This window comes from Canis aureus, chromosome 6, assembly GCF_053574225.1.
Source record: "Canis aureus isolate CA01 chromosome 6, VMU_Caureus_v.1.0, whole genome shotgun sequence".
In the NCBI taxonomy this organism is placed as follows: domain Eukaryota; kingdom Metazoa; phylum Chordata; class Mammalia; order Carnivora; family Canidae; genus Canis; species Canis aureus.
In genome coordinates this window covers 76665522-76687914 of record NC_135616.1, presented here as the reverse complement: position 1 = coordinate 76687914, position 22393 = coordinate 76665522, and the positions used below count along the sequence as shown (strand labels likewise).

Genomic DNA, 22393 nt, shown 5'->3' with positions numbered 1-22393 from the left:
ATGGAAAAAGAAATTTTGCAAGTATGGACCCCTTTATATAAGAGATTTATAATAATGAGAGGGAGCCAGAAATGCTCTCATGCTCAGAACTGTTGGCATAGTTGATCTCTTATCTAATTGCTTTGCATCTTGCTTCATGACTGAGTCTTCCTTACTACAAAAGAGAGAAGAAATCAGCTGCTAACAAAGGTTATTAACATTTTTAAGAAAGTGCTGGTGACCCAGAAGCTTGCTATTGTCCCATCATGGAATATTTCTGTTTGGTTTTCCTTCTGAATGTAGTCTTTCAGATTTCCCTAGAATCACAAAAGGTCAGAAGCATAAAGCTGCCTATTGATGTAGTTTAATCTTCTCATTTAATAGACAAAGAAACGGACACAGAGAGATTAACTGGCACCCAGCTAATTGGTTTCAGTACTAGAACTGCCACTGAAACTCAAGGTTCAGATTTCTCTCACCAACAGACTTCTCCAAGGCTAATTCCATTCCACTAGACAGACTTTCTCATTAGATTCCACATATACTTGTCATGAGTTGACTCATGAAATTGAGTCACAGAATCAACAAATAGCATAAAAGCCATGGCTTGCAACATCTTACTTACTATATTGCACCCTTCACTAGGTCCAAGACTTTGCTTATTTCAATGTCATTAACCCATGAAGATGTTGAATCCATAACTTCAGCTGGTATGGTGATATTCTTTACCTTTGTGAAAACCATGACATTTTCATATGGCTTTTAAATATATGGTACATTCACTATTACTTCACCATAAAACATTGGTCTTGGAATGCCTGGGTGGCTCAGTGGTTGAGCGTCTGCCTTCGACTCAGGGCATGATCCCTGTGAGGAGCCTGCTTCTCCCTCTGCTTGTGTCTCTGCCTCTCTCTGTGTGTCTCTCTAAATAAATAAATATTATAAATAAATAAATAAATAAATAAATAAATAAATAAATAAATAAATAAGTTTAAAAAAAAACATTGGTCTTTTGGGTGGAAAGGAAGAAAAAAAGAAACCACTTTTTTGACCATCTAAGATGCTATTATTTTAGATGTCTCTACATTACTGAAAAGAAAATTTTTTGATTAATTAAATTAAAAAATAAAATAGGCTAGATATTTCTTAAGAAAAGTAGATTTTTCATTACAAATCAATATGAAAAATGTGCATTTGAAAAATAATAAATATCCTTAAAAACATATTTTATTTTTGTGTGTATGTTATGTTTAGAAGAATAATATGCTAGATTTTCTTTTTCTCCACTCAGTTAACACAGTTAGGTCAGAAAACCCACAATATAAAAATTGAGATCCCATTCCCATTCTGTGTAGAAAACAATTATATTTTTATTTAAGCCATTTTTTCTATTAAAATCTCTTTGGTTCAATTTTTAGTAACTATCATTTCTTCTATTAAGAATAGAATTTCTTCCATTAAGATTGGATTGCTGTATTGTACCATGGATAAGGATTGTATGCTAAATGCTATCTAATTTGAACATATGATACAAATTCGGAGAAGTCAGTACACATACAACTGAATCACCATCAAATAAATTTATCATTTTGTTTCCATTCTAGCTGCCACACTCAAATAACTTTCAAAAGACAGTAAAAGCATTAGCAAAGAAAATAAGAAGCAGGGCCTAAAAATAATTATTATATGAGAAAAAGGTTGAAAAACATGTATCTACATTTTTTAAAAGGGACTGGAAAGAACTTAAGGTCTTCTAAAATAATAATAATGATTACAATATTGAATCAAATTAATATATAAATATGTATGCTTTAAATCCAGTGAGTCATAATTTTTAGAATTTTCTCCCTCATCTTCCAGTCTTAGTTCCATTCCACAAAAGTAGTCATTTTTAGTGGTTTTCATGTACCCTTCTAGGATATTTTATGATAACATATTTAAAACATGAAGTGCTTTACTACTGAAAAAAAAAAAGTTGACTTTTCTAAATGGCTGCAAAGGGGAAAAGTGGGAAAAGTAGGAAAGGTAGAATGGGGAGCAGAAGACAAATGTAAATGAAAATTGAGCCTTAATACAAGAATGGAGGGTTTTTGAGGAGAAATATGGGGAGAAATCCCCATCACATTGGAGATACTCAGGAGTCAGCTGGATTATCAACCCATGGTAGCAAGGAGAAAATTTTGCACAAAAGGACTCAAACATTGTATGAAAGCTTTTATGTTCTCTCTGACCACACTGTCCTATGGAAATTAAAATAACACATACATACACACACATTCACCATAAATAATGTTATAGAAGAAAATGGTGATCTATACCATTTTAATGGGATTAAATCAAAAGTTTCTTTTGTCTTAAAACAAATGTTTTTAATATAGTAAATTACCTGAAAGCCTAAAGAAATCAAAGCTATAAAGAACATTTCCAGATTTCCTTAAAAATAAAGAAAGAAGGAAGAAAGGAAAGAAGAATAGAAAAAGAGAAGGAAACAGGAAAAAGAGAAAGGGGAAAAAGATTGAAATGTCAAAACAACTGCTTTGCATTTCAGTATTTCTGACATTAATATTAAGTAACATTTAAGTGTCACTGGTTTGGGGGAGAGTAGGATAAACTGAAGAGAAAAATGAGTTTAATGAGAAAGAAAAGGAGGATAGAGTAAGAAGATAAAGGGATAACTAGAAAGCAGAGAGGGAAGGAAGACAAAGGAAAGGCAAAAGAGAGGTGGTATGTTCTGGAAAACTCCCATGGCCACTGATGTCAGTATCCCTCGGCAGGACCAGTAATCTTTCTTAAAGATAAAACAGGACTTTGATACTTTTTCATTGAGTCATCCAAAAACGTTTCTTTTCGAAAATCAGCTCAAGTAAAAGCAAATATTTTCAAAAGTAAAGTAGCAAATGTGCTGTTCTCTTTCAGACTGTAATTTATTAAATTTATAATATTGTTCTGTGAGGTGAAAATAGCTCAACATACTGAATCATGTTTTTCTTCCGATAAATTTTTCCAAGTAGTCAAAGAATAAGATTATGATTATACAGAAGTGCTGTCACTTAAGATACTTAAATTACTGTACATGGCTAAATGTGGAGCCGACCTGCAACCTATGCAATGCTTTTTACCAGAAGTCGAATAACGTCAGCGTCTATGAAACTACTGAGTTCAGCTCCTTAATCTCCCTGCTGCCGAACAGCCCACTAAATCTGTCTGTAAAATTCACACGTGCCCTGCGTGTCAGCTGCGTCCTAGTGTATCCGAGGATGGATTTTCCATTGAATGTTACTGCCAAAGCACTTTTTCTTCTGGCACCAGTAGAGAGACTGAAATACACCTAGAAGCTTAGAAAATAAAATATATGATGAACTCCAGTAATCCAGGATTATGTGGCAAAGTGTAAAAAAAAAAAAATTGAGATGTATGGACGTTTGAGGAGATCAAATTCTATTAATTTATCCGGAAACAATTATATGAGATTCATCAGGCTTTTCAAAGGTGAGGTAATAGTTACTGAAGATTGTTAGATCTATTAGAGCCCTTTTTTTCCACCACGTTTGCCCAAACTCTTACTCAAGTAGGACCTTTTCTTTAAAGCAAACTCTTAAGTGTTGGCAATTTGAAAAGTGGTTTATGAAGGTCCATGGTTTTGTTCTGACCATAATTCAATTGGAAAAGTAGCTTACTAATTTCTCTATTTCACACGTGACGTATCAAGTGAGATGGTTCAAGGTGATGAGCTCCCTAAAAAAAAAAAAAAAAAAATCTATTTACAATGATATAGTACTCTCTCTCTCTCTCTCTCTCTCTCTCCCTTTCCTTTCTCTTTCTCTCTTTCTGTTTCTCTCAACTAGAGCAATACTCAGTTCAAAGCACTAAGCTACATTCTCCCAGGAGGAGAGATTAATCAAATATATTTAGATAATTCCCGTTGTCTAAGATCTTAAAATTTAGTAATGAGATTTAAGTACATATATACATATGTGCCTACACACACACACACACACACATATACATACACACATATATTTAAATATATATATACACACACACGCGAAAATATAATCTAAATTCAAGAGAGAAGTGAGGAATGGTATAAAGAAAGCTAGAAAAAAAGAAAGTATTTTAAAATCACAACTGGGAAAGAATATGTTTTCCCTGAAAGCAAAACAGAGAAGTAGCTGGAATTAGCAAAACCTTTATGGAAAGGTGGCATTTGAAATGAGGAGGTGGAAATTCTAGGCAAAGGGCACAGCGCAATAAACAATATAGTGTCATCTGGGAAACAGTGACTTTAAGAATACAATACGCCCAAGGGAACAAAAAGGGGACGACAAGCTATTCGCTTTGAGCTAAGGGGTTAGACTTGATTTTGTTCAAAGAATAAGCCTCAATGAAGGCTTTAGAAAGGAGCAGTGAGATATCATATAAGTCAAAGATTTATAGTCAACACACCCCCTTTATTATTCATCTCTGTAAGAAAAAGGGAATGGGTTACAACATGGTCTCCAAGGTTTTCTGTGAGTCCGGGTCCTGCCCACCTCAGCCATCAGCAGCACTATCTTCAAATGATCCTCCCCAGTTACCCATTCTACTTCCCAGCTCTACAGATTCTAGAAGTTCTCAAGGCATCTAAGACTGGGAATTTAACGTCTATGATATCCCTTCTTTCTGGAACACCCTTCTTCCTTCTTCCTTCCCTTCTCCCCCATCTTCTTGTCCATCTGGCTTATTCCAATGTACTCTTTGAGCTCCACTTTGACTGGACCCTCTTGCTCTCTTCCACCACTTTGATTATACCTTGACTATAACCCTACTGTGGCACTTAGTCCAACTCTACTAAAAATATATTAGTCCAACAAATACATTCTCGTTATAGCCAGTGTCCTAATTCAACAGCAGGGGCCAAAATTCTTTCTAAAACCTTAGGTTTCTGTGTTTATTTCTGTAAACTCATGTGTGTTGTAAACAGAAAAACTAAAATCTCTTTGTAACACATTGAAGTGTACCTTTAGAAACGATAATTATTATTTGTCTCATTAAAATATCAGCTGTACCCAGGATGTTCACCACACAAGTTCTTATTCCATATAAAATTTCTGAAATCGGTCCTTACACAGTGAAAATATACAACTTATGCTGAATAATTAAAATGCTTCTTTTTGGTTGAAGGGAGGGAGCTGAAACATCGAAAAACTTTTTACTTCAGTTTATTTCTAATTCTCTTCATAATCCTCAAGTTCATACAAACAGCCAGTGGCAAACTGGAGCTAGCACATCTTTTAATTATTTCAGAGAAGACACAAGATTCAGCTTAAATGATTCAAAACTATTACTGGCTTCAAAAACAAGCCTGTCTTCAGCAGTCATTAAAATAAGCACTATCTTATGTTCACGAGGACTAACAGACATCAAGGCAGGCTAATGAATATCAGAGTGTGAGTTTGATAAAAACCAGGTGGCAGCTCAAAAATCTATTTAAAATTCCCTACTTCTCCTTCCTATTTCCCTTTTTATTAGGTGTTTGTGGAGAAATACTGTCTACACAAAATTCTCAAGGATTGGGAAGTGGGGGGAAAAAAAAAGAAGTCAATGATTAGGTGCTCAGAGTTTCTCAAAAAACATTCTGTTTCAACCTGGATCCAAGCTGCCAACACTACTATTTCTCGTATTCAATAAAACTCCAACCAATTTGAAGAGTCTTTCCTCTTTTTTTTTTCTTCTGATCCTCCTACCTGGTTGGAAACGAAATTTTAAACAAAACTGATGACCAATTAAATGGAGCACACTTGTACACTTGTGCAGTGTCCACAACTTAGGAAAGCAAGACCAATGAATCATACGTTTTAACGTAAACGAGAGTGCATAACTATAAAGCTACAGCAATTCTGCTGTTGCCTACAAATGAGTTCTCTAGTATACAATGTTGTTCTCTTCCTGCCCTAATCTCTCCTTTTAAATAATTGCATCCAGATTTGCCACCCGGAAATTCCTGTCTTCTAACTTTGGCCCACGAGACTCAGGCAGGATTTGAACCCAGTCACCTGGCTTCAGAGATGGGCTTATAATCAGGTCTAGCCGATGAGAACATTCTATCACCTGGCCATAGTGGTTGGTTCATGGATAAGTACATGACCTGGGCCCTAGAATCAAGATCATTCCTAAGACTTCTGTTAACTATTTGGAAAGTTAACAGAATTTTCTAATCAGACTGCCAAACTTAGCATGGGATAAGCCTAGAACTTTTAAACTTCTTGTAGTCACCACACAGAAGGAATCATGAAGGAAGCCAGTGAGAAGGAAAGAGAAGATAAATAACGGGGAGGACAGCTGCCTAGAAGGGGACGGAGGAAGTAAGAAAAAGAGAAAGATGATTATGTCATTTTAGCTTCTGGATCAAGCCCTATCTGAATCTATCCTTGTATTTTTAAATTACAGGTCTTAAAAAGTTACCTTTTCTTTCAACGATTATCTGAATCGATTTACTATCACTAGGAACTGAAAAATTACTATGAATACAAGCACTAGAAACAGAAACAGAGGAGAAAATAAGCCTGACCGTTAAATCAATGAACAATGTAGACTTATTCTGACAGATGCTTATCTCTTCCAGACCTAATTGCATAGATGGCCATAAGGAAATGAGTATAATTTGGTAGACTTATTAGGACTTCAGCCAATCAGATTTTATAAGTCACATAACATTTTTGTGGATTATTTGAGTGTACTTAATCACTTGCAAAACTAGTCTACATTTACATTTATTTATCTATGTCAGTTTTAAGCTAGAAAATAAAAATACAAACTCAGTCAATGAAAAACACACAAGCTTTGATGCAAATATCTGGCAACCCAGGTGACAGCATATCATATTCATTTTTTGTTTGTAAGAAACCAAGTTATGGCATTTTCTCTACATTTGTATTATGTTAATTTGGTCCTTGTCTGGCTGTGATGCTGCTACGCATATTAAAATTCAACACAGATAAAGTAAAATAAGAAAGAGTATCTTCAGTGGGGAGAGGAAGGAACAGAAAGTGAACTAATGGAGGTAGAATGATAGGCAATGAACCTGTTTTGACTCTCACACTTTTCTTCCACCAAGAACATTAAACTTTATTATCTTATATTTTGATGGGGATTGATGAGAAATTTTATTTTGCAAAATTTAAAGTAAATTTTTAAGTACTAACTTTTTAACATATTGAAGTCTGTACTTTTCTGACTATGAAAACAGTGAGATTCCATTAATTACATATTATGGTATTTTCTGGCAATTCTTAGTACCGGAAATACTATTTTCAAATGAGAAACTGCATTGTGATGACACCAGCTTCCTTTTAAATAGGATTCACAATAACAGCAAAAAGATGACTTTCTCTTTCTCTCTTTCTCTCTGTGTGTATGTATATATATATGTGTATATATATATACACATATATATATACTTTAAAATATATTTTATAGCAATTATATATATAATCTCAATGTTTTGAATTGAGAAGAATAAAACATATGCAGAACATAAGGATGAGTTCATAAAGAAAATGTTGTCATATTTTTCTCAGGCACTTTTGGTTACCTATCTGTCCAATGGGGGAGGTCTGGGATGTAAAAAGAAAAAGATAACAAAAAAGCAGAAAATGAGAAACTTTCTTCCCTGACAAGAATCAATTTCAGATCTATTTAAGCAGAGGACTTGGGAAAGCTGGTGAGTAATATAAATAAGGCCTTCCTTGTGTTTAAATATCAAAGATCATTTCTGGGTTTGGTCCTGGCTTGGTGTCCAGGGACTCCGTCCCAAAAATGACACAAATTTTCCCATTTGTGTATTAAATATTTTTAAATGAACTAGAATAAAAGGTGGTAATCAAAAAACCAAATGCTTGAAATCAGTTTTGTGGAGAAAACAATCGCTACTGATTACAGGGCCCAAGATTTGGTCACAGACGTTGGAAACTAAAATGCACAGGAGAGAAAGAACTTTGAAGGGGAGATTAAGGAATTGGGAAACCAGTTAAATTTATTTCCTATGCAGAAGTTGACATTTCTAAGAATGATGATGGCAACAGAACAGAAAAATAAGGCAGTGAGTGAGAGGTGAAAGTCATGAGGAAGGAGGACGAGTGGCTCATAGTAGATAGATGAAAACAATTAAGAAGAGATGGTGGAAAAGAATGTTGTGGCCTCCAAAGAGCCAGGATGTTGAAAGAGGAAGGAGATAGCTATAAAACAGCAATGAGGAACCAAAGGCCATGCCTCTTCCACCCCCTAACCTTGAAGTAAAGAGGCAGGAGATGCCAATTCACCCCTCTTTGGTAGATTCTCCAAGGAAGAAGATGCTCAAGCTACAAAGTTTCAGTTGATGAGTGAAATGATATTCAGAAGAAGAGGCCGATGGTATAGACGAGTTTGCTAATCCCAGAGTTGGAGTTCCAGAAGGTTTGGGAAGGAGGGAGGACAAGTGGAGGATTGGTTAGATTACCGAGTGGTTCAGAGCTGCAGTGAAAATGAGCAGCCTGTTGGAAATGGACCCGTGGGCTTCTGATCAGAGATGTGAGACATGGTAACTCAACTGGCAGCAGGAGGCTGAGGAGGTGGTTCGAGAGATGAGTTCTTGTCAACAAGAATTCTAACTGAATCAGGGATGCCTGGGTGGCTCAGTGGTTGAGCCTCTGCCTTCGGCTCAGGGTGTGATCCCTGGGGTCCTGGGATCGAGTCCCACATCGGGCTCCCTGCATGGAGCCTGCTTCTTCCCTCTGCCTGTGTCTCTGCCTCTCTCTGTGTGTCTCTCATGAGTAAATAAATAAAATCTTAAAAAGAAAAAGAATTCTAACTGAATCAATATCCAACAGGTCATTATAATTTAGTTGCAACTGACATGAGCTTCTGAAATCTTATAATGACAATCTCTCTTTCATTCTCTTCAAGTTTCCTGAATTCACAATATGCTTTCCATTCTGGCTTATTCCAACTAGAGTTTATAGCCTTGATCTTTAATCCTACAAAGGTTTGTAAAGTATAATGTCAAAGAATTTCTGGCAATCCAATTGCCTCTGTCCCTTAAAGGCATCTAGAGATCATATAAAGCTTACATATCAGCATCAGCATGAAAATTTTCCTTAGCATCTTTACGGGAGAAGAAGATGATGACACAACTAATGCCTGAGTTTTAGTATTAAATCCACAGAGATAAAATTTCCACCAAAAGTGAGGAGGATATTTCATGACAGGACTAAAGGAGTGGAGTGAAATTACCAGTGTTGGCACAGGCTCCTGGTAATAAGATAGGCAAAAATCTTGGCTCACAGCACACGTGTTTGCCTCAGCCACCCAAATTAATCAGGAGCATAAACCAAACACCAAGTACCTTCAGTAGCAACAACTCTAAGCTACCAGCAACCAAGGAGGGACTGAACGAGAAGAAAATTCTGTCCAAGATTCACATTCCACACTTAATTGGCTTTCCTTTTACAAAAGGAAAAAAGCAATACCTTCTACGAGAACACACGTGCACACACACACACACACATACACACACATACACACCCCCAAGATGCCACCATTACCTCCAAGTTGCACCACAGAGTGTTATTCTCATTTGGATCTGTGATTTGTACTGTCCCCTCTGGGTTATCTGGAGGATAGAAACACAATGCCTGGAAATGAAGATGAGAATGTATGAGTTAGTCTTTATTAGTATATTTGAAATTAGTTACGGGCGTGTCTGGGTGGCTCAGTCAGTCAAGTGTCTGACTCTTGATATCAGCTCAGGTCATGATTGCAGGGTCGTGAGGCTGAGCCCAATGCTGGGCTCTGCACTGGGCATGGAGGCTGCTTGAGATTTTCTCTCTCTTCCTCTCCCTCTACTCCCCACCCCCAGGCCCTCTCTCTCTTTCTCTCTAAAATAAACAAATATAGATAAGTAAATAAATTCAGTTGGAGAAAGGAAGTCCTAGAAATAAGGTAATATTATACCTGGAATATAGTTATTATCTTGTGAAGGTAATTTTCTAGGAAGAATTTGTGGGATTGGAAACATAAGAAATTTAAAATCAGCCTTTAGGGCTTTTTTCATCTAAATATATTTACATTTTTCTTGAGTAACTGACCAAAGAGGTGGGCTTTTTCTAGTTTCTTTCCATGCTTCAGATATAGTTTATAGTAATAATGGAAGTAAGAGGTTTGATGTTAATGGGCTTTTGAGAGAGGGCAAGGCTTTTGCTTGCCCAATACTTAGACAGTTTTAACCTTTTGTTGTAAATCTAAGAACCTCACTAAATGAAGTGCATTTTAAACAGAAGCTATTTAGAAATTACAATGTCAGGCCTAGGGTCTGTTTTTATTTCTCGTTATTTTGATATTAAAAACTGTCATAAGGGGATCCCTGGGTGGCGCAGGGGTTTGGCACCTGTCTTTGGCCCAGGGCGCGATCCTGGAGACCTGGGATCGAGTCCCACGTCGGGCTCCCAGTGCATGGAGACTGCTTCTCCCTCTGCCTGTGTCTCTGCCTCTCTCTCTCTCTCTCCCTGTGTGACTATCATAAATAAAAATAAATAAATAAATAAATAAATAAATAAATAAATAAATAAATAAATATTAAAAAATAAATAAAAACTGTCATAATTAAAATCTCATTTATCTGCCCTATTATTAATTTCAAAGCACCTTGTATCAGTAACTTCATTTGATTCATAAAGCAATCCTCCAGGTTGGCAGGGGAGGCTTTATTATAATTTTCTTTGTATAAATGAGGAAACTGATTTTTTAAAATGATATAACTACTTCAAAAAGTTTAACCTGGAATGCAGATCATCCGAATTCAAATCTAGGACTTGTAATACTAGGTCTTGTGACTTTGTCATCATGATAGTGCCTGATTCACTCTTCACTGTTTCTTTAGTCCGGTAAGTATAATAGTCAAGAATATGTATTCATTGCATCTGTTATTTTTAAAAGCCTAAAGGTCACATGCACATTATATTCATTTCTCAGGGCTGTGGTAACAAATTCCCACAAATCTGATGGCTTAAGAGGACATCAATTCATTCTCGTGCAGTTCTGGAGGCCAGAAGTCCAAAAGCAATGTTACCAGGGCTGCCCTCCTTCTGAAGGCCCTAAAGGAGAGCCCTCCCTTCCCTCAGCTCCTGGCGGCTGTCAACCAGCCTCACAACTGCCTGCCCCAGGCTCTGATTCTCTCTTCACGTGGCCTTCTGCTCTAGAGACCTTCTCGACAACTCTTTTTATAAGGACATTTGCCACTGGATTTATGAGCTATCCTAGTGCAGATGATCTCTCGTCTCCAGATCTTTAATTACATCTACAAAAACTACTTTTCCAAATAAGGTCACATTCACAGGTTCCAAGACATGGACATATCTTTTTGCAGCACCACCATTCAACTCACTCCAGACGCTTATCCACAAATACTACTAAATTAAGATGAGACAGATAGGGTTACTATAAAATACCTGATAATTATAATTGAAAAACTTTGAGTAATATTTTATAGTGTCTATTTTTTTTTCTTAAAGAGAGAAAAGAGACACAGAGAGAGAGAGAGAGAGGCAGAGACACAGGCAGGGGGAGAAACAGGCTCCATGCAGGGAGCCTGATGTGGGACTTGATCCCAGGACTCCAGGATCATGCCCTGGGCTGAAGGCAGGCACTCAACTGCTGAGGCACCCAGGTGTCCCTATAGTGTCCATTAATATTTATTTATTTATTTATTTATTTATTTATTTATTTATTTACTTACTTACTTATTTACTTACTTACTTACTTACTTATTTATTTGACACAGAGAGAGAGAGCACCAGTAAGCAGAGTGGCAGACAGAGGGAGAGGGAGAAGCGGGCCCCCACACTGAGCAGAGAACCTGATGCAGGGCTCAATCCCAGGACCCTGGGATCATGACCCGAGCCAAAGGCACATGCTTAACCGACTAGTGTCCATCTAGAAAGGAAGTCAGAATCTGAATAACTAAAAGATAGAAGCCATTCATGGAAGTTATATCAAAACTTTTAAATACTTAAAAATTTTAAGACATATATAAAATTTGTCAGCTAGGTTTATAATAATGATTCTAATAAAGTAGAAATAAAATGCCTATAGTGGTAAGGGTTCAGAAACTATTGAACTGATGAATGGTGTTCCCATTCATCAAGTCACAAAGTCAGGGGACTCAGCAGACATGACCTCTAATCCCTGACATCCAATTCTCCTTACCTTCCAGACACATAAGATAAATATATATCCCTGCCTCTTAGGTGTTAGGAATGACAGAAATTATAATTGTCACTTCCGGGGAAAACCATTTAATTACTGGCACTTAATTCTGTACTTCACTTTGTCTCTGCGATAGCTATTGAAAAACCACATTGCTAAAGAAGGGCAACATAGAGCCATGCCATGGAGAGTAGTTCAGCTGCCCTGAGAATTCTCTGGGTTCATAGTACACCTGGCATGAAAGAGAAATAAATCTTTGTGTTTTAAGCTACTGAAATTTTGAGTTGTTTGTTGGTGTAGCCCACCCTAATCCATGTTGACTAAAACAGTTATTTATACTAGGAATAGATGCTGCCATTGCAAGAAATCTAAAATATGTGACATAGATTTAGTGTTGATCCTACAGGGGTAGCAATTGTGAATGGCCACCTTCTGTGAAGGCTAGGAGATGGAAATCAATCATATGCAGGGGCACAAAATAGCAGGTCTCAAACACTGAGAGCTATGATGCATGCAACACCTTAGAGCAACCCCCTGTGCATGCTTTCTGAGCATCAGAAGCAAGAAGCAAGGGGATACAAGCGAATGAGTCACTGCAGGGTCACCAGTTAGAAGTTATTCACCAATCCCAGTTCAGTGAGGCTATTTGGGAGCCTCAAGAAGTTGCAAACTCTACATACTAATGAAAATCCAAAATGAGTGCTCCTGATCTCCATCCAAGAAGCCCTGAGCCAGTCTACAAAGGCTGTCCCTTTTGCGCTTTCTGGCTGCCTTTGATACTGTAGTGTCAGGCCCAACCAACCATTTCAAAGGGAGTATTTCTCTAGTGAAATGCACCCATAAAATCTTGCTGCTGATTCCAAATTAATTACAATTTCTGGCTAAGTCATCCAGATCTCAGGTCCATTTCCCATGGAATTCCTAGGAATTAGGATCTCCCCACTGGGGGAACAGCCCTAAGCCAATGGCCAACTGTTTCAAGGAGATAAAAGTTGGTTGCCCTGTCTCAGAGTAGGACAGCTTTTGATGTGATTTATCCTCCAGAGCTCCCCATGGGATCAAGCTGAGGCTAGACCTCAGTTAAAACCACATCTTGGGCCTAGATTCATCCTGAATTTTCTCATTTCCTTGAAGATTTCACCTGTGAGTGGTCCCTTACTAAATACTTGTACCAGAGTCCCTCTCTCAGGCTCCGCTTCTAGAGAACCTGACCTAAGTTACCCCCAATAAAAACTTCAAAAAAAAAATCATATACAGGGGCAGATCATTTGGTAATATTATCACCTATGATAATTTATAGGATAGATCTTATGCCAAAAAAAACTTGTTGCTCTAGAAGAAAGATTAAATATAAAATTAGAGTGTCTGCAGATTGATGTCAGCTGCAATTGGCAAGGTATCACAAAAAGAAAAATAGATCATCTCATAAAATAATAGACGATTGCAATTAGAAGCAAAAATAAATATAAGAATAAAGAATTTTGGGGATTAGTAGGGTTAGAAAATGCTACTGCTTCTCAAAACCTACTTTGTGCAAAACAGAGCAATGAAATCTAAATATTAAGGGAAGGATCAAATCAGGGATGGCTACTGCATCATATTTAAATCTGGGAATGGATTAGGTCATCTCAGAATAAAGATATGATTAAAAGTGGGACACCCCATCTAACCTTTCAATTGATTAAAAATCTCTAAGAAAAGGAGACTGAAAGTATGACTCTCCCCTGAACCACAACATACTTAATGGAATTGCAAATATGAAAGGGGATGGGGAGGGGGGGGGGGAGTTGAAAAAAAGAGAAGAAGAGGAATGGGGAGAAAATAAGAAAGCAAATATTCCAGGAACCAAATCTCAAAAAAACCTTATGGGTGTGGAACTGGTACATGAAACTGTGTAGAATCAAATAGATAAGAAACCTATACAAGTTTTGAGAGAATTTCACTGCCAAAGGAATCCCATGACTGGACTCAAAGAGACTGTAGCTGTTTATAAGTTAAAATCACCCTTGGTAACTAACCCAAGGTAATGGGCCCAGAGAATTGCTTATTTCTCAATTTCTTATTCCTTATTTTCCCCAATGCCTGTTATTGATGTGACAAACAGGAATAAAGAAAGAATGAGCTTTCTTTAAAAAAAAAAAAAAAGATTTTATTTATTTATTCATGAGAGGCTCAGAGAGAGAGAGGCAGAGACACAGGCAGAGGGAGAAACAAGCTCCCTGCAGGGAGCCCAACATGGGACTCGATCCTGGGTCTCCAGGATCACACCCTGGGCTGAAGGCAGTGCTAAACCGCTGGGCCACCCAGGCTGCCCCAAGAATGAGCTCTCAAGTGTGAAGTCACGTATCAGCAAGAACAATAGACTGGGATCCCCGTCAGAGAAGCTGGGATCCCGAGGAATATTCCCCACCTCCCAGTCTAGAGGGTCCTCACAGTGACTGTCCATCCGCTTCTCTAAATTCCCATGTTGAAGTTCAGTATCATCCTTACTCCTTCCCAGTCTGTGGATTGTGAAGGGAGAAAACAACTTTTCCTTTTTAAGTTTCTGTGTCTCCATATCAACAAGAGCCACATTCTTCTCTGGGATCATGGACTCCATGCTGGCCGAAGAGCTTTTGGATCATCTCGCTCATGGAGGGCTTGAGTGTAGGACTGGGCCAGAAGAGAGGAAAGAATACTTGGGTATCAAGAGAGCAGTTGGGCTATGGCTGATTTCACAACTGTTCACTAACACCAACTCCCACTTCCAGGCTCACGAGAATTGTATTCACCCCTACAAGTTGGGGATAGCCCCGTGACTTGCTTTGGCTAATTAAATATGAGCAGAAATGAGGTTCATCAGGTCCAAGTAAGAGCATTTAATTGCAGGTACTTGACCATCTAACTCCTGTTCCCTGTCATGACAATTTGGAAGCACAGGGTGATAAAGTGTTGCCATATTACAGAGCAAGTGGAGGAGTACTGCTCTTTGGGGTGTCCCAGACCCATAGAAAACTTATGGGAGAAAGTATTTCTGTTTTCAGCTACTAAGGTTTCTTTCTTTGTCACTATAGCATTATCTAACCCATCTTGACTAACTCAGTATCAATACTAAAATTTGAATAAATGTGTTCCTTACTGTTATTGAACCGATTTTTTCAACAGCTGTTATATATGCTTTTGTAAAGATTTTATTTTATTCATGAGAGACACAGAGAAAGAGCCAGAGGCAGAGGGAGAAGCAGGCTCCCTGTGGGGAGCCCCTTGTGGGACTCCATCCCAGGACCCCGGGATCACGACCTGAGCTGAAGGCAGATGCTCAACCATGCGCCCCAACAGCTATTATATTATAAAATAAAGTATCTAATAGATGATCTAACAAACTAGAGCTTCAAAGTGATACTCGATAATACGCTGCATTATGTTATGCCTTGTTTATCTTTCCTTCAAAACAAAAGAATAATTTTAATTATGTCAAGAGCATTTAAATAGTTTGATTTTTTAAAAAGGTTGCATTCTAAATCCTTATGTTAAGTGGCACTCCCTCTCAAAAATCCAGGTAAGAATAATCTTTTTGAGTTTTGTGTTTTTGTTTTTGTTATGTTTTTAAGACTGACCGTGCTTGGAACTTTAATGTCATTAGAGTCTACTTTTCAGCATGAATCAACCTACCTCAAACCCCAGGCATTTCACTTGATTTGGTGAGTAAAAAAGTGAAAAAGTTTCAGAGACCAAAAAAATTACTTAGCAATAAAATATGTGAGAAACACGTTGACAGTTTCTCCTCTCTCTTTTCCCCTAGCTATAAAATGCATTTCTTCTCCTCCCCAACTCTGCTATCACTTTGAAAGCCATCCAATAAATTGGTCATACCTACCATAGTTACCTGGAGGCACAAAGGAGAGGGAGACATCGTTTCATGAATTGAGATTAGGGTATCTTTGCCAAAAACCAATACGTTCTTTAAAGCCACATTAACACTTTCCAAAGCCAAATAAAAAATGCAAAGAAAATGCAAAGTTACCTTCTTATTGGTGTCAGCTATTTGAAACAAAATCTGTTACCGTCAAAATGTCCCCTGGCCCGCAAGAGTAGATTCCATGGAGCCTTTGCTGACAAAGAAAACCCTCTGTAATGTCATTTGTCACATTTGCTTTCCTGCCTCTGTGTCGCTCAAGCCAAGAGTCTAGGCAATTATCCCTTAGCTGATCTATGGGCATAATCTGTGGTACATGTCTTAGTTAGAGTTATATTTTCGGGCAATTTACCTATGGGAGCCACCAGTCACACCTGCTAATAAAGGTTTTCAAGATGCCCCAGCTTGAGCCTGGCCAGCTCCCAAAGGAAGGGTATTTCCACCTCTAAGGACAGCCTTACCCGGAAGGCTCACATACGGGTCACACATTGCCAGGCGTGCATGTGTACACCAGGTCTAGTGTAGACCATACAAAATCATAGCCCAGCCCTTTGATTCTGTGCTGTCTTGTCCGTGTCTGGATGACTTTTCAGAAGCTGACAGAGCTTTTACAATTTAATTGGCGTTGACACCCTTTGAAGCCATGCCTTGAGGCACTAAGGGTCATTGTATGCTTTCTCTGTTTCTCTCCAATGGCTCCACTTGGCTACCTCACAGCCTGTGGTGCCTGGCTGGCCCCTGCACTTTTTATTCATGTTCATACTTGTTCGGGGTCCTGTTACAAGAGCCCTTGTTAAATGCCCAGCAGGCAGCAGTGAATGGAGATTTTGACTATGTGGGATTTGAGGCCTCTGGCAATAATGGAGAATAAACTATAAATATGAAAGTATCCCTGTTGTGGACTGTGTTGTTATCACCAAAGATTTATTCCAGAGGACCTCAGACCTAAGGGACTTTCTGTGCCTGCTCGTGGCTGTAGGTCTTACAATTAGGTTTCTGCCTTCCATGCTGGGGATTCTCTAACTATGACTTTTCCTCTATCATCATTTCCAATTTGGTGCCTTCCTTCTCTTAGCAACACTCCCTCCTAACAGTTGTTGGAATAGCATTATGATTCTGACTCGCCTTCTGACTCCGTTCCCTCCAAGTTTAAGGAAGAGACAAAAAGATTGAATCCTGCATTGTTTTCAGGCTCAATTCTGCAAAAGCGTCTTTTTGTCCCTTAAGGGTCATGTTTAACTTTGTTCTTAGTTCCCAAGAGTGACAAGTGGAGTAACTGTCATCTTTTATGGAGTTTTGCTCAATTTGCTGTATTTAAAAAAAAAAAATCAAGACTTCCAGAGTTATCAGCTGCCTATAAACTTACAGGCTATCAAAAAATTTTTCTTGTTCACAAACCCCATTAAAAAATATTCTTATGTATGGAAGTGTTAAGATCTCTGGAAAAGCTTTTGTTTCTCCCAACCATCAAATTTATGTGGTCTACAGTGACTATATTAAACAAGACAGATGTTTGAATTTTTTGAGTAAACTACAAAAAAATAAAGAAAAGACTATCAATTTTCATATTAGGCTGCTGTTCTACAGATAAAATATATCAGAGACAAAGGGCATTCTGAAAATATTTGTATGGATGATTTACAGGAAATAACACGGATTAAATAAAGGACTGCCTTAAATGTTCCTTTTTTTACATAATATAATTCTACTGAATTTCAGGTCATTATAAAATCAATAAAGAAGAAAATAAAAATAGTAATACCATCAGTCATAATTTTCTAGTGAACTGTGTAACTAATTTCCTCCAAATATGAACACATTTGAGGAAATCTCACAACAGACATGATTTCTATTTAAAACCATATTTCTAGCACAAGATTTAGGTAAAGATCCTTTGTTTCAGCAAGAAATAATTAAACTTCTTCAAAACTAAAGAGACAGCTTTTTAAAAATGAGCTCAAAACATCAAAAAGGATTATTTAACTGGGTAAGGAGACATTTGAAGGACAAGTTCATATTTCCACCTGTGAAACTCTTCCAAATGAAAGATGACCTGCTGTTCTTCCAATACACCAAAGCTGGGAAAAGATAAAACTATTTCCAGTTTTAGGTAGTAACAAGGAGCAAAATTAAAAACAATTATGAACTTGCCAGTAATGAGAGATAGATGGTATTAGAATGTACAAGCAGGACTGAGATAGGACTCAGGTTTTCAATTTTTTGCAAAATGTCAGATGTAGAGGAGACAAGCAAGAATCATCTCTGTTCACCTGCCTCAAGGGCCAGTGTTTCCATTGCCACACTCTGACAGTTGTAAATCCCGTGATTTAGGGAAATCACTCAATTTTGTGGAGGTGAGAGGTAAAGTGGGTAATATATGTGCCAAAATCTATGACAGAACAATGAAACAACAATTAGAATTTTATTAGATTTTGTTTTGTTTTTGTGATCTTTGTTGGTATTTTGAGACATGGTACCCCCATATTTTATCTTCTGTATTACTGAAAGGAATCTCCAGAGAAAGAAAAGTGTTTAAAAATGCCAGGTATGGGATTATAAATAATAAAATACAGATTGATATCGAGAGAAATACACCATGTCGGGAACAGTAGAATAATGGATAAAGTAAATCAGTAGGACTCTACTCTCAACTCACTAGCATAAATAGCAAGTGTGACGTCTTTCATATATCCAGTCATCGCTTTCCTTTGAGTACCTATTTGCAGGTCCTGTGCTGGGGATATTAAGAGGAATAAGATCTATATAATGTTCTTAAGCTTATACTTGAGTAAGCTCCTTCATCCTGTTTATCCCCTACTGAGACCCATATAGGTATCGACTGAGATAAATTACAATAGTAGGGGCACCTGCGTGGCTCAGAAGTGTAAGTCTCCAACTCTTTATTTGAACTCCAGTCATGATCTCAGGGTCATGAGATGGAGCCTTGCATTGGGCTGCATGCTGAGTGTGGAGTCTGCTTACGATTCTCTCTCTCCCTCTGCCCACGATTCTCTCTCTCCCTCTGCCCTTGTGCGCATACACTTTCAAATAAACAAATAACACTTTATTGAGCTTATTTGCTTATTGATCTAGCTCTTCACTAGACTGTAACACCTGGGGACAACAGAGGATGTGTTTTATTCATCTTCGCATCTCAAGCTTTCTCATACTGACTAGTATTTAGTGGGCATTCAGTAAATGCATTCGAAATGAGTACTAAGGAATGACAGAATGGATGAAAATGAGTACTAAGTACTCATTTGTACTAAGTGAGTGTACTAAGGAATGACATGAGTACTAAGGAATGAGTACTAAGGAATGACAGAGTGGATGAAAAAAATGAAAAGTACGGATGACTATAGTTACTCCTTTTTCAGATCTCAGAGAGCCATTCTCTGACAGCAGTAAAGTGACCTCTGGTTACACGCCACCACATAATTACTTTATGTATTTTTTACATTCACTTGTTTATTCTTTGCCCGAAAGTTGCATACCATCAGGAACCTTGCCACTCTTGTCCCAGCACCCAGCCCAAGTGCCTGTCACAATAGGTGTTAAGTGAGTTAATGGGTTTATTATGAAATAAAGCAACTATATGGGATCACCTTTCAGAAGAATTAGAAAGGACTCAGTTGGAAGTATATAGACTTTGATATAAAACCAGCACAACAAGGTGGAGATATATCATGCGATTTGCTGTAACATTTGTTTGGGAACCAAATAAAGGTCAGGGTTGGGAGTCACAGATACAGATCCGGGAGTCAACTCCGTTAGGTTCAAGACTTGACTCAGAGCAAACATTAAATAAATGTTTGTTGAAAAATTGCTGACGGCAGAAATCCTTGAGAGAAAGGGATCAGGAGAGCAAGTGAAGGAAAATGTTTTATTCCTCATTGTCACATTTCCTTTTATTACTGTAAAAAAAAAAAACAAAAGTCCAGATTAATAAGAATCCAGAGAAAACTAAATATACAGAAAACGTGAAACTTTGCTTCCATAATCACTGAGTCAAGCTCTGTGTATGTATATAGGATATGCAACCAATCTTCCATTTACCAAAAAGCTTGGTCAAACTACTGGTTATTTTTAAATAATCACTGGTATAGTAAAAGCCTTGATGAAATTTATTAAAACCACTATTTTTTTGTGATTGTTTAACCTGTATTAATTTAGAGACCAACAGAATTCAGAGCATCTGGGCTAGCTTATATTATTCCTTCAGAGAAAGACCTTCACTCTGCCCTGTCCTATGTCTTTATAGATGATTACAGTAAGAAATACCTTTCTATTTTATTTTATTTTATTTTATTATTTTATTTTTGTAATATTATAGTTGAAGCTTATAAAATCATAGAGCAAAAAAGGAAACTAAGAGACTACCTTGCATAATGTCTTTATTTTGAAAGAGAGACATTTAAGTCAAGGAAGGAAAATAACCATTTTTACAAGCTTTTCAATATATTTTTTTCCTGTTGTTAAAAAATAAAAATCAAATGATTTGATAGATTTTCCTTTTTGCCTCAGTTGCTAAAAACCTTAGAGCCACATTGTCCACTCATGGTTCTTAAAATACTCTAAGCATTGTGCTTTCCTGGTGATCTTTGTCCTATTTTTTAATAAAAACAATCATCCTAAATTATAACTTAATCCATAAACCACTCCAATCTATTTCAAAGAAAAGGCAAGGCACTTAAAATAGTAATTATTTGTAGAATAAAAATTTTATTCATAAGTGAATTATTATCATGTGCTCAGCTAATAGGGGCCATACTCTTAAAAAAACTTTTTTCTTGTGATGCCTGGGTAGCTCAGCAGTCGAGCATCTGCCTTCCACCCAGGGCATGATCCTGAGGTCCGGGATCGAGTCCCACGTCGGGCTCCCTGCACGGAGCCTGCTTCTCCCTCTGCCTGTGTCTCTGCTTCTCTGTGTGTCTCTCATGAATAAATAAATAAAATCTTTTTAAGAAAATTTTTAAAAATAAATAAAAAATAAAAATATTTTTTTTTTTTTCTCTCAGGGCACCTGGGTGGCTCAAAGTTTGAGCATCTGCCTTCGGCTCAGGGCATGATCCTGGTCCTGGGATCGAGTCCCACATCGGGCACCCTGCATGGAACCTGCTTCTTCCTCTGCCTGTGTCTCTGCCTCTGTCTGTTGTGTCTCTCATGAATAAATAAATAAAATCTTTAAAACAATATTTCTCTCCAAAATAATTAAGAATTATTCCAAATCAAAGGCATCAGCCAGAGAACAGTGAACCTATTGTTAATGTCATAATTGAAAATATTTTGGCTTAAAAGTTGTTGTAAACAGTATGTTAGGAGAGAGGACACAGGCACATTCCTTTCTGACAAATGAGCATCATCCAACGGACCTCAAACATTCTGGATATCAACTGAAAGGTTGGAAGAGAGTTCAATGTCCAGCTTTGGCCCTTTTACCCAACTTCTCTAGCCCAGTTTTCTTATCTTTAAAGTGAGAATAAAACAGAACTTATTCATAGGGTTTTCATGAAAATTCATAGCCTTTAAACAGTGTCAATAATGATATTGTTATTCTTATTCTGTATAAGCATCAATTATGTACGAGGCATTGAGGTTTAATAGCCAGAAATAGTGTAAGTCCTTGACTTGAAAAGATAACACCTCCCAAAAAACCCATTAAGTTTATCTAAGAAGATGAGACTTTTGATTTTTTTAAATTTAATTCAGTGCTATTTTATCTCAATGAAATCTAACTTTCAATTTAAAGAGTGACATCACCAAGATGGCAACGTAGATTATTCCTGACTTCACACTCCCTCACAAGAAAAATAACTTACAGCTCTTCAAGAACAAGACATTACTGAGAAAATCCTAGAGCATGGTGCTGAGGCTGAAGCACTCCTCTTATACCACAGAGACCAAAACAGATTGCATTAGAAGAGTGAGTGCAGGGACTCCTGGGTGGCTCAGTAGGTTAAGTGTCAGATTCTTCATTTTGGCTCCAGTCATGATCTCAGGGTCATGGGATTGAGCTCCTGAGTTGGGTTCCACACTCAGTGGGGAGTTTACATGGTATTTTCTCTCTCTCTCTCCCTCTGCCCCTCCCCACTCCAGCCCCCACTCTCATTCTCTCTTTCTAAAATAAATAAGTCTTTAAAAGAAGAAGAAGAAAAAGAAGATGATGATGATGAAAGGTTAGAACAGCAACTGCCCATTGACCAGGTCCCAGGACAGGACAGTACTACTTGGAGAGGTCTCCCCTGAGCTGCCAGTTACTCCAGGGGAAAAAGAGAACAAGGTTGGGGTGGTAGGCAACGA

General features: G+C 37.6%; 1 long non-coding RNA gene across 2 annotated transcripts in view; it reads right to left on the bottom strand.

Annotated features, from left to right (window-relative positions):
• Nucleotides 1–22393, bottom strand: part of LOC144315286 (uncharacterized) — a 64610-nt gene that overhangs the window by 32654 nt on the left and 9563 nt on the right. The window contains exons 2-3 of one of the 2 annotated variants that reach the window (XR_013381031.1): nt 10382–10507; nt 9540–9629 (exon numbers count right to left, since the gene is read on the bottom strand). This is a non-coding gene — a long non-coding RNA (uncharacterized LOC144315286). The remainder of the gene's footprint in view (nt 1–9539; nt 9630–10381; nt 10508–22393) is intronic. The other variant, XR_013381030.1, reaches the window with a different exon arrangement.